Raw genomic sequence first — 13627 nt, forward strand, 5'->3', positions numbered from 1 at the left:
GTTCTGCCTATTCATCCCTCCCTTCCCCTTAAGTCCTGGTAACCACTGATGTCTTCACTGTGTTCCTAGTTTTGCCTTTTCCAGAATGTCATGTAGTTGGAATTATACAGTAGGTAGCCTTTTTACATTGGCTTCTTTCACCTAGCAGTATGCATTTAAGGTTCCTCCTTGTCTTTGCATGGCTTGATAGCTCCTTTCTTTCTAACATTAAATAATATACCATTGTCTGTATGTACCATAGTTTATATGACCAATCTTCTACTGAAGGACACCTTTGTTGTTTCCAAGTTTTGGCAACTAAAAATAAATCTGCTATATACATCTGCATGCAGGGTTTGTGTACACATACGGTTTTCATTCACTTGGGTAAATACCAAGGAGCACAACTGCTAGACTGAATGGTTAGAATACCCTTGGTGTAGTAAGAAAGCATTAAACTGTCTTCCAAAGTGTCTTCGAAAGTAACATTTTGAATTCCCACCAACAGTGAGTGAGAGCTCCTATTGTTCCATGTCCATGCCAGCACCTGGTGCTATCCGTGTTCTGGATTATGGCCACTCTAATAGGTGTGTAGTGGTATATCATTTGCTTTAATTTGCATTTCCCTAATGACATATGACTTTGAACATCTTTTAGTAGGCTTATTTGGCTTTTGTGTACCTTCTTCGGTGAGGTGTCTACTAAGGTCTTTGACCCATTTTTTTCTTTAATTGGGTTGTTTCTTATTTTTGAGTTTTAAGAGTTCTCTGCATATTTTGGATAACAGTTATTTTTTAATGAGGTATGTATTTTGTAAATACTTTCTCCCAGTCTGTAGCGGGTCTTTTCACTCTATTGACATAGTCTTTCACATAGCAAATGTTTCTAATTTTAATGAAGTCCAGCTTATCCATTCCTTGTTTTTTGGATGGTGTTTTTGGTGTTGTATTTAAAAAATCAGTGCTGTACCCTGTATCATTTAGGTTTTCTCCTGTAATCTTCTAGGAGCTTTTGAGTTAATTTTATGAAGGGTGTAATATTTGTGCCTAGTTGTATTCACTTACTTATTTTTGCACATGGACATCCACTCATTATAGCACCATTTGCTGAAATGACTACTTCACTCCATTATATTGCTTAGATCCCCTGTCAAAGATCAGTTTTCTATAAGTACCGTGTGGGTCTCCTTCTGGTCTTTCTATTCTGCTCCATTGGCCTATGTGTCTTTTTTTTTTTTTTTTTTTTTTTTTTTTTGGCCAGTACCACACTATGCTGATTACTGTAACTTTATGGTAAGTCTGAAGTCAGGTGGTGTCAGTCCTCCAACTTTGTTTTTCTCCTTCAATATTGAGTTTGCTAGTCTGGGCCTTTCGACTCTTCACATAAAATTTAGAATAAATTTGTCAATATCTACAAATAACTTGCTAGGATTTGACAGATATTATACTGAATCTATAGATTAATTTGGGAAGTGCTCAACTGATACACAAAAGCCAAGCACTTTCTTACATACCTGAAATGGACAAGTGGAATTTTAAATTAAAACACATTATCATTTACATTATCATCCTCCCCCAAATATTTGGGTAATAATCTAGAAAACAGGAACAAGATCTATGTGAGGAAAACTACACAACTCTGGTAGAAGATATCAAAGAAGAACAAAAAAATGGAGAGATATTCTAGGTTCATGGATAAAAAGGAAGATTCAATATTGTCAAGATGTCAGTTCTTCCCAACTTAATCTATACATTCAGTGGGTTTCTTGTGGGTAACATATAGTTCTTATCATGTAAATTATACTGCTTTTTCCTTTTGTTAGCAGTTGCCCTAGAATCTGCAGTATACATTTAAAACTAATTCAAGTTCACATTCACATAAAACTATGTTTCTTCACAGGAAGTGCAAGTAACGTGTAACTGCAAAGCATTTCTAATTCCTCCCTCTAGTCCTTGTATCATTGCCATTACTCACTTTACTAATATGTAAATATATGGGTGTACACACACACACACGAGTACATGATTGAAGGAGTAGTTACTATTGTGATTGGGAACAAATTGTTACTGTTAATAATAATAAAAATAAATGTCTCTATGTACTTTCACTTAAATGTCTCTATGTACTTTCACTTGTTCATTCTCCAGTGCTCTTCCTTCCTTTATATAGACCTGAGTTTCTAAACTATACCTTTTTTACCTCTCTTTTTCTTAATATTCTCTTAAAATTTCTTTCAAGGAAAGACTACTGGCAAAAAAATTCACCCAGTTTCTATCTGCCTGAGAAAACCTTTATTTCTCCTTTGCTTTTGATCGATAATTCTTTAGAGTACAGAATTTCAAGTTGGTGGAGTTTATTTCCAGGTTGGTAGAATTTTCTTTTTCCTCTCAGCACCTTAAATATTTTATTCCATTTTCTTTCTACCTGCATAGATTCTGGTAAGAAGTCAGGTGTAGCTCTTATCTTTGTTTCTTTGTAGGTAAGGTGTTTTTTCCTCTGACTGATTTAAAGATATTTTTCTTTCTGAACTTTGAGTATGATATGCGTAAGAGTAGTTTTTTGTTTTTTGTTTTTTTTTTCCTTTCTTTTTTGGTATTTTCTGAGCTTGTGATTTGTGATCTGATATTAATTTGAAGAAATTCTCAGTCATTATTGTTTGAAATATTGTTTCTGTTCTTTCCTCTTTTTCTTCTCCTGGTATTCCCACTACAAGTATTTTGTACCTTTTTTTGTTGTACCCAGTTCTTGAATATTTTGAGCTTTTTCCTTCAGTCTTGCTTATCAGTTTTTATTGATATAGACTCAAGCTCAGAGAATGTGTCTCATCTACTAATTAGGCCATTAAAGGTATTTTTAATTTCTGTTACAGTGTATTTGATCTCTATAATTTGTTTTTGACTTTTGTCTTAGAATTTTCATTTATTTGTTTACATTATCAATCTATCCTTTCATGTTGTCTAATTTATCAGTTAGAGGCCTTGGGATGTTAATCACAGGATTTAAATTTTCTGCTCTAATAATTCCAACTTTTCTGCTGTATCTGACCTTGTTTCTTATGCTTGTTCAGTGTCAACAAACTTTGCTTTTTTGCCGTTTAGTATTACCTGTAATTTTGTTGTTGTTGTTGTTGAAAGGAGTATGTTGTATACTAGGTGAAAGGAACTGTGTTAAATTGATATTTAGTAATGTACTGATAAGGTGTGTGTGCATGGGCGGGTACTGTCCTGTGGTCCTAGAATTAGGTCTCAAACTTTTGGTGAGTCTATGCTCCTGGGTTGGGAACTTCATCAGTGCTTCCCAGTTATTTTTACCTGTAGGCAGGACTGGATGCCTACAGTGGGATAGAATTGAGTATTTTCCTTCCTTCACATGGAAGGCTAGAGTTGGCTTGAATTGGGCATTTTTTTTTTTTTTCTTCCAGGTAGGTTAGATTTAATAAACTCTAGCAGGTTAAACTCTGGTAAAATACTTTCTCCTCAGGGATTCCCTCTTAAGAAGAACAGAATGCTTAAGCATGTCTTGAAAGGGTTCCTTTCCCCTCTTCATGCCAGAAGCATGAGGGAATTTTTCTCCAATATTCACTGTGAGCACCTGGTAGAGCTCCCAGAGGAAAGAAAACACAAAACTATGGGGTCCATTGATTGGGTTTCTCTGAAGTATTTAACTTTCAGGCCTGTCCACACTGAACTTCCAGCCATTTATCAATTACAATTTACACTATTCTACTCTGACATTGTTTCCCATGGAGGATATTTCTCTGGTAGATTGTCTTTCCTGTATCTGACTGGTAGTCTCTCCAATTTGGGGGGAAATGATTTGCCCTCTTACTTCACTTTTCTAATGGATCTAAGAAGAGTTGTTGATTTTTTTCAATTTGTTTTTTTTTTTTTTACTTGTTGTTAGAATAGAGTGGCAACTTCTAAGATTCTTAACTCCCAGATAGGAAACTGGGAGATTAATCCAACATAAAGATTAATACAACATAAAGATTTTTATAAGATGAATCTATAGTATTCTTCCACAGAGCCTTCTGAGAAGAGAGGATTAATTTATCTCTTAAGTAATGTTTGTTTTCTTGAAAACTGTATTTTTTTTTCTTAAAAAGATTTATTCTGGGATTTCCAAGGACTGTTTAGCCACAGTAACACATATAGATTTTTATAGACAATTGTAGCTAAGAATTAAGTAAGATATGATCTTTCCTAGTATCAGTCCTGTGGAGTGTGTATGTGTGCTTTATATCTTATTTATTTCTAACCCCTTGCACAGGTTTCTAGGACAGAGACAACCATATGCTTTGTGTGAATTAGGTGAAAAAAGCCACCTTTTCCAATTATTCTGAAATGATAGAAAGAAGATGTAAGTAGGAACCTTTGCCATGCGAAGTGAGTTCACATCTCAGAGCAGTGGCTTATTAGCTATTAGAAACCACGCGGTTATGCCACTTTTCCTATATCCACTGTCCTCATCTACAAAACGATAGCTAAACTAGACAGCTTGTGTATTAGTTCATTTATGTTGCTTATAATTTAAATACTTGAAACCAGGTGATTTATAAGAAAATTTTATGTATTGCTTATGGTTTCATAGGTTGGTTGTTGTATTAGTCCGTTTTGTGTTGCTATAACAGAATTACCTAAGATTGAGTAATTTATAAAGAAAAGAAGTTTATTTGGCTTACGATTCTGGGATAGCTGCATCTGGCACAGGCCTCAGGCTGCTTCTCCTCATGGAGGAAAGTGGCAGCAGCCAGTGGGTACAAGCAGATCACATGACAAGAGGAAGCAAGAGAGAGAGAGGAGGTGCCAGGGTCCTTTAAACAATCAGCTCTTGTGGGAACTAATAGGGGCAGAACTCACTCATTACTCCCCACCCCCCAGGGAGAGCATTAATCCGTTCATGAGGGATCCACCCCCATGACCCAAACAGCTCCCAGCACTGCCACATTGGGGGTCAAATTTCCATATGAGTTCTAGGAGGACAAAACATGCAAACTCCATCACATGTCTAAAGTCCAGAGAACACATCTGGTGATGGTCTTCCTTGGTGGTGGCTTCAGCGACGCAGGGTATCACATTGCAGGATGGCAGAAGCAAAGAGAGAGACGCTCATGTGCTCTCCTTTTAGAGCCCTCAGAATCACACCCATGGCCACCATTAAACCATCCACTTACTCACTGCTTCAAGGCCCATCTTTCAATTACCATGATAGGATTTCCCACCCTCAATAGTTACAATGGGGACAAAGCTTTTAAAACTTGAGGAACATAATTCAATCCATATCAGCATCTAACTTCAGAGGACATAGAAAGGTCAATGATTTAATTCTATGTGTGACATTTAGGGATTATCATGACAAATCAAATTATCTTATCCAACTGATCATTTGGCAGGTTCTGAAGGGATGGAGGATGGGACAATTGCATTTCTTGACTGCTACCTTGATGTCTAGATCTCACTGTTGTGGTTGGAGGGAGAAGGAAGACAGGAGCCACCTGGGAGTCAGGAGAGGAGGAAGCACCATAGAGCATTTCCCAGCCCTGGAGCCAGTGTGCATAGGGAAAAATGCAGAATGGGCCATGATGTCCAGTTGGGGTGGGGGTTAAGCATTATCATAAAGGTTTTATGTTAAAGTATTGAAATGTGACCTAGTTACTAGAGGGGCAGAGATATGATGGTGAAAGAGGAAACCAGATTGCTGAAACTTTGGAATAGCATAGATCTAGATTCAAACACTTTTTAAATCTCAGCCTCCATTTTAAAGTATGGATGGTATTATCTCTTATGAAGGGTGTTTACATACAGTAATTAAAATAATGAACACACGAAAAATCATCCAGTGCATTATATAATGTTAATAAATGGTAATTTTCATGGCTATGGTGATAGTATATCAGTTAGCTATGGTGTAACAAACATTCCCACACTCAGGAACTACAAACAGTAGGCATTTATCTTTGCTCAGCAAGACACGGGGCAGCTCGACTCACTCCTGCTGTGAGATCAGCCACAGATTGGCTGAGGGCTGTTCAGGCAGGCTGGCCTCAGCTGACAGGTGTTCTCTCACCTCTCATAGGTTAGATTGGGTTTGCTCTGATGTCAGTGCTGTCGGGGATCCACAGAAGAGAGAGAGGGTGTGTCCATGGCTGTCCAAGGCTCAGAACTAAAATAGCACTGGCTACTGTGTTCTATTGGCCAAATTCAGCCCAATTCAAAGTGAAGGAAAAGGATTTTGTCCTCTAATGGGAGGACAGCAGAATCTCTTGGCAAAGGCCATGAGCACAGAAGGGGTGAGGATGGGCCTATTTGAGTCAATGCACCCCAGTCAATCACGGCGATGTTCAGCTTGTCCAACACGCCACCTGCTGACAAGTCAGGACTGGAAGCGCGCACGGTGAGTGCCGCTGGCCGATGCACATGAGAGGTGCCGTTCTCAGATTGTGAATGTGCGTCTTGTTCTAGTCTTCAGAATCGTGCTCATCTTTTAACTTCAAATATGACTGGAATGTAGTTATACCACATAGCATTTTAACCAATCAACTGATGTTATACAATGATAACTTCAACACAAAGGTTCATGATGTTGAAAAACATGCCAGACAGAACATGGAGATGTTCCCACAAGGATCCCTGTATCGTGAGTCACATGTACATACAGATCTGCTGATGTAATTTTTAATTAGCAATAATCGCGCCTCGGATAAACCTCATTGGCTACGATACTGCCACTGCGCAAAGCTCTGATGTAATTTTTAAAAATGCTATAGTATTAATTTTCTGCTATTTAGGGTGACAAAAGAGAAAGAGAGGAAAAATTACACTACAGTATTTACCTTGACTTAGTTTTGAGTGATACCTTATTTAAGATAATATTTGATGCATTTTTATTAAATTTTCTGCATTTTACAGTTTAGTATAGGATCGAATAATTAGTGGAAACAATCTCACAAAGAATCCTGATTAGAAGGCAAAAGAGGAATACACAGGATAATCTCCTGTGCCTTTGTAGGGGTGCAGATTTAACTCACCTGGGCACCGTGGCCACCTGGCTTGGAACCATTTTCATGATACGTTTTAAAACTGGGCTCTGCTTTGTTTTTCAGGTCATTAAAATGTGGAGACAATATTTTGAAGAGGTTTTTGAGACAGAATTCTGAAACTCCAGAACCTGCAGACAGTGGCATGTCCTCAAGTGTCTCACATACCTTCAGAAATAATTTCCCTCTCTTGTCAGTGCAGACTGACAGCTCCAATCAATCCCTACATTTTAAGCAGACGTACATTTCACATGCACTCGCTCTCCTCTCCCGAGCAGAGGGGAACATCGACTGTCAAATGCATAAAATAACATTAGAAATGCAAACTCGATGTAGCCCATGGTAATGTGTTATTTAAAACTTATGAGCCCAAATGAGGGCTTATTTTCTCCAAATTGAAATTTATAGTTTCATTTCGGAGTGCTAACTTGAATATTGATGGGACTTAGGCACGCTGATATAAAATGACAACGGAAAACAGAGTGAGCAAGCACGGGCACAGAGGAGCGATTATCAAAATGCATGGACCTAACTGAAAAAGGGGATCCCTCACCTGTGAGAATAGCTAAAAACGGGGGCAGCTTTTGCAAGCCTTGGTTTGGTAGTAGTTTATTTGCTTTTATAACAAAATAAGAAAGATGGGGGGGAGATAGAGAGAGATAGAGAGAGAGAGAGAGAGAGAGAGAGAGAGAGAGAGAGAGGGAAATATTGGCATGATTTCTTACATCATTTTTGAAATCTCATCACTCCTCTTTAGATCAGCATGTGATTGACAGCTTTGTCTGTCATCTTGGCAAAATTGTTATGATATCGTATTTTACTGTAGTTGAAATTTAAGTCAACTCACCTGACGAACATTAAGGGTCAGGGCCTGCTAATGGGTCAGAAATCCAAATCAAGCAGAATGCCTGCTTCATGGGATCTACAGTCCAGAGAGGATTGCAGATGTCTGTGTACTTTATAGTGTAACACATATAGCAGTTTTTAGAATAAAGCAACATAAATAAAATAAAATAATAAATACATAAATAAAAATAAAATACATAAAAATAAAAATTAAATTAAGTAAATAAAAATATAAAAATTAAAACAGATGTAAATTCAAAATAAATGAAACAAACTACATAATGATCACAATTTGAAAAACAGCAATTAAAAGAATAGTTAAGTTAAATTGTTATGATAATAATTTAGGAATTCCTGAGTATTTGAAACATCTTCACTTCTATTTTCTAAAGAAGTTTCCCCACACGCATGGAGAGCAATCCTCCAAACATGCGGGAGTGAGATACCATTTGTGGTCTCTAATCTGCTTCTGAGATTTTTCTAGAAGGTATGCAGCAACCCCTGGGTCAAATCTTCCTTGATATAGTTCCATGTGATTCTCTGATTGAGCTGAAGTAACCAAAACTACAAAAGCAGCTCATCTGGTGTGGCCGTGGCCTTAGCTGAGGCACCATCCTGGCTGATGCTAGGGTAAAGCAGTTACTCCCCCACTGTGGGAAGATGTTCACTGGGGAAGGTGCTGGTGGCACAGAGAGAATTGCAATGTGATTCCACACTGGGAAAAGAGTTGTAGGATGAAATGCAGAGCAGAAAAGATGAGAGTAAAGAAACCAGTGGCAATGTTGACTGGGGCTCTGGGAATGGGTCCTCCTGGTGTGATTATATGCAGATGATGACCTAAAAAAGAAACTGATGCAAAATGCATATAGCCAAGATTTATAGAGCCAGTGTGATGATTGCAACTGGGGAGAAACATAGATCACCTGAGAAATGCATTCTGAAGAGAGCCAACAGAGCTTAGCATTTTATAATGACAAGAAGCATGAAGGTTCAAAGGAGAGAGAGAAGACAGCCCCACCGAATCACTTCATCAGGTTTTCTAATGGTTGGACATGATGAATAGATTTGGGATTGTTACTAGGTTATATCCGACATTTAGGCATCTAGGGCAAGGGTTACAGGAAGCATTCTAGGTTATTATTATAGCTTTCTGGCATCATTATGGATGCTTCTAAGTAAAATGGTCTTATGATAGCATTTTCCAAGACAGGTTGACTTTACTGACTTATCCCAGATCTCCCAATGCACTAACATTTAGCTGACTGGGAAGAGCAGATTCTTTTGTTTATCACCACCAAGCAACAACATCACCACACAGAAAGAATCTCTGAACCAAAAGGAAAAAGGCAAACCCGACCTCAAGTGTGTTGTATGAAACAGGATTGTTTCCAGGTCCCAAAGCTGACACTTGCGTGGCTTCCCAAATCCCTCCTAAGAGAAATGACTTCTTGGGAGTGTCGTTGGGATGAACTGATACAACAGAAGTGTTATCAGGTAATCATCATCACCAACCGGTGTGCCATGTGGGCCCAGTGTTCACCAGGCACAGTAGCAGAGACGCAGTCCCTCTGTAATGCTATGCCAGAGTTATAGTAACATGTAAATGCAGCAATTATTGTCTTCCACTTAAGACTATAGCCAAATTGTTAAAAAGACAAGGGAGAACTGACAAGTAATTGTTAAAAAACCAAAACACTTTTCTTTTCTGGTGGGAGAGCACCATGGGACCCTGTTGATGTGCTGACCAGCTGAGACAGTCCCCGTTCACTCACTCCTTCCTGGTGGGCTGAGGGCCAGATCAGCCCTTGCCCCCCGGGTTCTTTCTTCCACACCAATTCGTGTTTTTGCTCTTCTTGCTGAAGCAAGACCCATCTGCTGTGTATTTGTAGTAGACTGTGATCATCTCAACACATTATTTCACCTACATAAGGGACACGAAGCCATGCAGGATGTGGTCAAGTCCCCCAGCCCTAAGTGTCAGCACTGGGTTTTGAATAATGACATGTGGAACTTGGAGGCAGAAATGGACTCAGTGATGTTTATCTGTGCTGTGGCATGACCCTATTGCATGATTTAAGAAACAGAGAGAAGTCAGATAGACACTGCACTGAATTTCCTTGTTTTTCTGTCTCTTCTTTATGCACAGATTGCTATAAAATTAATGTATAAGTTCATTTCTGTTGCCTATAACAAAATACCTGAAACTGAGTGATTTATAAATAAAATAAAATTTATTCTTACAGTTTTGAAGGCTGGGAAATCCAAAGTCCAGGGAACATATATGGTGAGGGTTTTCCTTGGCAGTAAAGCAGGGGTCTCACATGGCACAAGGTGGTGGAGCAGAGAGAGCGAGAGAGAGAGAGAGCTCCTCATGCCCTCTCCTTTTAAAACCTTCAGAACCAAGCCCACAACAACCATTAAATCATCAACTTAATCACCTCTTCAGGGCCCCACCTTTCAATCATCATATTAGACTTATCTCATTTCAATTGTCATATAGACTTATATCATATTTCCCACCTTCAACAGTTACAATGGGGATTAAGTTTCAATAGCTTTTTTTTGGGGGGGGGCATTCAATCCACTGCAATGAAATGTTTATGTCCCCCCCCAAATTCATTTGTTGAATTCCTAATCCTCAATGTGTTAATATTTGGAGGCAGGGCATTTGGGAGGTGTATTAGTCCGTTTCTGTTCCTTGTAACAAAATACCTGAAGCTGGGTAATTTATAAAGAAATAGAATTTATTTCTTACAGTTTTGGAGGCTGGGAAGTCCAAAATCCAGAGAACACATCTGGTGAGGGTCTTGTTGGTGGTGGCTCTACAGCAATGCAAGGAGACACATGGTGAAATGGCTGAGCAAGAGAGAGCCAACCTGCTCACTTTCTCTCCTTTAAAGCCATCAGAACCATGCCCATAACTCCATGAATGGATCAATCCATTCCTGGGGGCACAGTCCTCATAATCTAATCACCTCCTCAAGTCCCCACCTTTCAATTACCATAATAGGATTTCCCACCCCCACCACTGTCACAGTGGTAGTTTCAATGAGTTTGGGGGGGCATCGATGCACAGTGGGAAGTGATTAGGTCCTGAGGATGGAGCCCCCGTGAGTGGGATCAGTGCCCTTATAAAAGAGACCCAGAGACCTCCCTTGCCCCTTCCATCATGTGAGGACAGTGAGAAGACATCACTTGTATCCAGGAAGCAGCTCTCACCAGACGCTGAACTTGCCAGTGCCTCGTTCTTCAACTTCTCAGTCCGCAGAACTGGGAAATGTAAATTTCTGTTGTTTATAAGCCACCAGTCTCTGATATTCGGTTGTGGCTGATAAAGGATTACAGGCAAGAGTGCTAATTTTGAGCTTCTTTCTTCTTCACCTTCTTAGAATATTTTCTTTCTTTAGTCTAATTAACATTTCCACATGTTAAGATCATCTTATGGATTTTCAAATGTGATATAAGTTATAACCCTCTGTGTACGTTAAGGCCAAATAAACAGTATTGTGAAATACCTGGAATTAAATATACAGACTTTTAGATTTTACATATTCCAAATATAAATATTTCAAATTTGGTGTGTGTGTGTGTGTGTGTGCGTGTGTGTGTGTGTGTGTGTGCGTGCGTGCATCCCAAAGTTTGGCATGACAGAGCACTAAACAGCTGAGCACTAAACACTAAGAGTTTATCAAGTTTTTAAACATTGACACACCATGGTGTTTTCAGCTATAAAATGGTGATACAAATAATATCTGTTGCATTGACTGTGCTGCAAAATAAGTGATACTTACAGCACTGTCTGGCACACATCCTATTTTGTCCTTCAGAACTGTTGACTGTAATTATTAGAAGTATAAATATTTACATTACTATTTTTTGAGGTTTCTAAAACAAGTTGCTGAACAACTAAAAACTTCACAGAGATTTACACATTATCATTAATGCAATAAACTTATTTCAGTAAGAATTTTAGCTTATTTTGAAGTTGTTATTAATATAATTATCTGGTCTTCCAGTCTTTAAGATCAGACATCTAATGTTTTTCTTGGGATCACTGTACTCTTGTGTTTAATTTTCTATTAAAAATTTCAACATTAAATGCATAACATTTCATTAAAACAGAAAAACTCAAAGTGCTTGTAACAAGTTATATATTATTATTTGTTGTATTAAACTATAAGTCGAGTTACAGATGCTTCCTGATCACTTTTAAAAATACCTGCACCCATTGCAGGAGATATCATTTAGGATGAACAGTAAGAAATCACCATTTTAAATGTCAAGAATGGTCAAAAGTTGGCAATTTCATGTGGTTTAATCCAACATTTAGTTAGTGAAAGTAAGCACAGATGTGTCTCTTTTTTTAAAAAATTGATCCTCTAAATATCCAAGTTGTATACTTTACAGAGAGTTCAAAAATCGGTGTGTTCTGAATGAGCAGCAGATGCTCCCACCACATACACATCATCATGGTGAGCCGAGCAGCTGCCGCGTTTAGGGACTGAATGAAATATTCATGGTGCACCAAAAAAAGAAGCGATGTAATGGCAAATTTCTATATCTGGGGACATCCCTGTCACTGTGGGCACTAGTGAAATAGCTCTGGCCTAATTTCATGTGACTTTGGATGTGTGCAAATCACAGAGAAATGTGAACTGACTACAGACTGAGAAAATCAGCGAAGACAGAAAATCATTGCAAATCAGAAGCTTATCAATATTTCACTAGACGAAGACTAAACATCTTACTCCTCCAGAAACAGAAAGCTGTGTTCCTGAAATCTTATAAAGTTCATTGCAACACTGCTATATGCCAAGAATTTAAATTAGACCTCAGAAACCACTGTTTGTATATATCTACATTGCAAGAAATTAAAACTACATGTCTAAATTCAGTGTCCTTGAATAACAGAATATTTTCATGGTTTATTATAATTCATTAACCATGTCATCTATGCACTGCCCCTTGCCTACAATTATCAGTAGGTAGTTTCATCTGAATCTGTTTGGAATCCATTCTTCTCAGCATGACCACAACTTTGAATCCATCAATCAGCTCCACGATGACTTACGGTTCTTTCTGATACCAGAAGAAAAAGAGTGCGCTCTTCCACTCCTGTTACGCTTCTTCCTAACATCCCATATGTGACAGCTTGAAAGTCTGGGGGCTTTCTAATGTTTAATTTACTTAAAAACAAAACAAAACGCAAACAAAACATAGGAAGTGACCTCCAACCAACCCTAAACAGATTGGATTCTCCATCATATTAGCCTGGGGTTTTCACTAAAAAATACACTCAATTGCATAAAACATTTGAGATATAATTCTTTGTTCTGTGATAGAATTCCCCTTATAGAAGCAAATAAACCAAGAAAAATAAACAAAACACACCAATTAAGATTCAATTTAATACTTCACGTAAACTGAGGGAACATTGATAAATTTCGCCACTCACTAGGTTTGGAAGGCTCATGTTTTACTTTGCCATTTGAGTTTTTTGCCTTAAGGAAGAGGGGAAAAAAATAGTGCTGATGTTTATACAAGTGGAAACTCTGAAGGGAAAAAGGCCTTAGAAATGTCAGAAGTTTTGTCAAAATTAAAAATTTAAATGTTCTAGGCAGGAAAGGGTGCTCAATTTTAAAAACTTAAGTAAAAAAAAATCATAGTTACTTGTGAGACCGGATCTTACACACACACACACACACACACACACACACACACACACACACACACACTCACACACACACACACCCCTCTCAACCTCGG

General features: G+C 38.2%; 1 pseudogene; it reads right to left on the reverse strand.

Moving 5' to 3' along the window:
- Positions 1-6530: 6530 nt before the first annotated feature.
- Positions 6531-6718, reverse strand: LOC134371270 (U4 spliceosomal RNA; annotated as a pseudogene).
- Between the last annotated feature and the right edge of the window lie 6909 nt (positions 6719-13627).

The sequence above is a fragment of the Cynocephalus volans genome, chromosome 2 (assembly GCF_027409185.1).
Source record: "Cynocephalus volans isolate mCynVol1 chromosome 2, mCynVol1.pri, whole genome shotgun sequence".
In the NCBI taxonomy this organism is placed as follows: domain Eukaryota; kingdom Metazoa; phylum Chordata; class Mammalia; order Dermoptera; family Cynocephalidae; genus Cynocephalus; species Cynocephalus volans.